This window comes from Papio anubis, chromosome 2 (genome assembly GCF_008728515.1).
Source record: "Papio anubis isolate 15944 chromosome 2, Panubis1.0, whole genome shotgun sequence".
NCBI classification, from domain to species: Eukaryota; Metazoa; Chordata; class Mammalia; order Primates; family Cercopithecidae; genus Papio; species Papio anubis.
The window spans coordinates 103,272,653-103,275,829 of record NC_044977.1 but is presented as its reverse complement, the minus strand read 5'-3'; positions in this window follow the sequence as shown (position 1 = coordinate 103,275,829).

The window sequence follows — 3,177 nt, the reverse complement described above, 5'->3', positions numbered from 1 at the left end:
TTTTGGGGGGAATGCAGTGTTCATGGCCTGGTTATGTAATATATGGTATATTGTCTTGTAATATATGGTGTGTGATGCTGTCTTCTCTACTAAACTGAAAAAACGTGACTGCAGAAACACCTTTGGCCCTAAGAGTTTTGGACAAGGATTGTGAACCCATCATATGGTCCGTCCTCATTTCACATGGTTCTATGGTAACTGAGATAAAATCTCAGCCTGCATCCTCCCAACTGGATCACTGTGAGGTTTACATAAGATAAAGTGATCTAGAACATGCTCAGTGCAACGCAAGACGCATAGTGAGTGAGCCTTCCTTGCTGCTAGCAGTTCTGTCACCTTACAGCAGCATCTGCTCTGCTCGCGTGTCTGTACCCATCAGGTCTCTACAAACCGGGCTCTCATAATCACTGGGGAGTGTCTAAACCTCCATTTAGGGTCCTCTTAGGGTACACTCACACAGACCCCAGAAATGCAAGCAGTCCCTTGGGGGAGACAAGGAAGATGTTAGAGATTTATGGTTGGGAAGATTTGTCAGGGAGAAATTAGTATTTCTCGTCGGAGACCATGGGAAGGGCACTCCAGAAAAAAGAGCACAGGAAAAAGTATGGCTCAAGACAGGGTCCGGAAATACTCACCTGGAGGAACTATGTGTATTTGTAACGAAAAATTGTATTCTAAACCTAAAGATTGCTAAGCCAATTAGCTTGTATTAAGAGCCTTAGAAATCTACCTAGCTTTTGACCTAGTAGTTAAGCATTTGGGAAATAATGAGAGGCAGATAAAAATCTACAAATGTATAAGCAAAAAGAACAAAAAAGGTATTAGAGAAAGGAAGGATTAAAAAGATCAATTAATCTTAAGAGTTTTTCCTTTTTCTTTTCTTTCTAGAGACAAGGTCTCTCTCTGTCACCCAGGCTACAGCATAGTGGTGGAACCATAGCTCACTGCAGCCTCCATCTCCTGGGCTCAAGTGATCCTCCCATCTCAGCCTCCCAAGTAGTTAGGACTACAGGTGATACCACCATGTCTGGTCATTTTTTCCCCCCTAGAGATGAGGTCTCACTATGTTGCCCAGGATGGTCTCAAACTCTGGCCTCAAGCAATCTTCCCATCTTGGCTTCCCAAAGGTTGAGATTACAGGCATGAGCAACTGTGTCTGGCCTCCAAGACTTTTATGAGGCTTCTGAAAAACCAGTGTTGTTTTCATCCTGACATTTAATCATTCCAATATTCCTCTCTGCAGTGGGGCAGGAGGGAGTAGAGCAGTATAACCATCACTTCTTTTGCATTGTTACAGTAGCTGTAACAATTTAACAAAGTATGTATGTAACTGTTTAACTGTTTAACAAAGTAACTGTGGAGAGCAATTTTGCACAGACTATAGAAAAGGCCAATGATAGGTGAGCTGATAGAGCATGCTGTTCAGTCTGCAGCCACTAAGGCTAGTGGAAAATCTTCAGATTTCTTCTTGAAGTGAGAGCATAAAGGAATGGAGGGCATTTGGTTGCCATTTCCGTTGGGAAAGTGGACAAGGGGTTCAGTTTTTCAAAAGGCTCCATCCCATAAAGCAAATCTGCATTTTGTATGTCCAGGTTTGAAATATTATGCCTCTCCCCTCCAGCTAGTGACCCTGGAGACACGCACTTCAGGTCAAGTCTCTGTAAAACAGCTCATTCTGGCAACTAGGAAATTGAGCTCACTCTTGAGGTCAGATTATACAAATAACTAATACATGTTTAGAGTTTTATGATTAGGAAATGCTGTCCTGAGAAGCTCATCAATAGGTTTATTAGTTATTAGTATCCTTGTTTTATTGATTTACTAAAGTTACACAGCTGTTAAGGCCTGGGAGTTAAATTCTCTTCACCAGATGCCAAATCCTACATTTTCCTTACCACATCATGGTGCCACAGGCTAAGGAATATAGTGCAGGGCTCTGAATCTCTCTCCTGTAGAACGGTGCTTCCCAAATCTGGCTACTCGACAAATCTCCCAAGAGGCGTTTGAAATGCAGATTCCTGGGCCTTGCCCCTAGATTCTGACCCAGAGTGTTGTTGGTAAATCTGTATTTTTAAATAGTTGCCTGGGAATCTAATATACAGTCAGGATTGAGAGCTACTGTTTAGTTAAATCAAAGACCAATGCCTAGGGTTTGGTTTATAAAGTTGGAAATCAGTGTGTTTTAGATCAGTGGTTTCCTACCTTCTAAAACCTACCTTACCTTTAAAGGATCTATTGAAATCTAGAGATCCTTCCCTAAGAAACACACAAACACACACATACACACTTCTATATACAATTCTAGAGGGCTATATTAGTTTCCTGCTTCTGCTATAACAAATGGTCACAAGTATAGTGGCTTAAAACAACAACATTTATTATCTTACAGTTCTGGGTGTCAGAAATGGGACAGGGGTCTCACTGGATTAAACTCAAGGTGTTGCCTTTCTAGAGGCTCTAGGAGATAATCCATTTTATTGTCTCTTCCATCTTCTAGAAGCTGCCTGTATTACTTGGCTCATGGGTCCCTTCTTTCATCTCCAAAGTCAACAGTGTGGTATCTCTCTGACCCCACTTCCACTTCACATCTCTTTCTCTGGCTATAGCCAAGGAAAGATTCTCTGCTTTTAAGGATTGACATAATTAGAGTGGGCCCAGCCAGATAATCCTGGAAAATCTTTCCATCTCAAGACCCTAAACCTTAATCACATCGCAAAGTCCTTTTTTTGCCATACAAGGTGACGTATTCACAGGTTCCAGGGATTAGGAGGGGGAACATTAGTCTACCGACCACAGAGGATCTTAGGACCTCTGAAGCAACATGGAAAATGAATGAACTCTAGGTTAGGAGCATCTGTTCTAGATTCCATTCATTCTAGATGTTAAATCGGCAAGGAATTCTGTTTGCCTGCAAACAGCAGAATCCTTAAAAGCAGTGGCTGTTATAAATTAGGTGTTTACTTTTTCTCTGGTAGTAAGAAGTCCCCAGGAAGGCAGTCCACGTCAGGTGCAGCAGTTCTAGGATGTGACGGCTGAAGTCTCTGAAATTCTCCCGGCCTTTCCTTTGAGGTGGCCCTCAAGACAGCTGCTGCATCTCCAGCCATGACCTCTGTGCTTCATGCAAGAGGGGCGAGGGCACAGGACGAAAGCTGTAAGTCAGCTCTGAGTTGGCGCTCC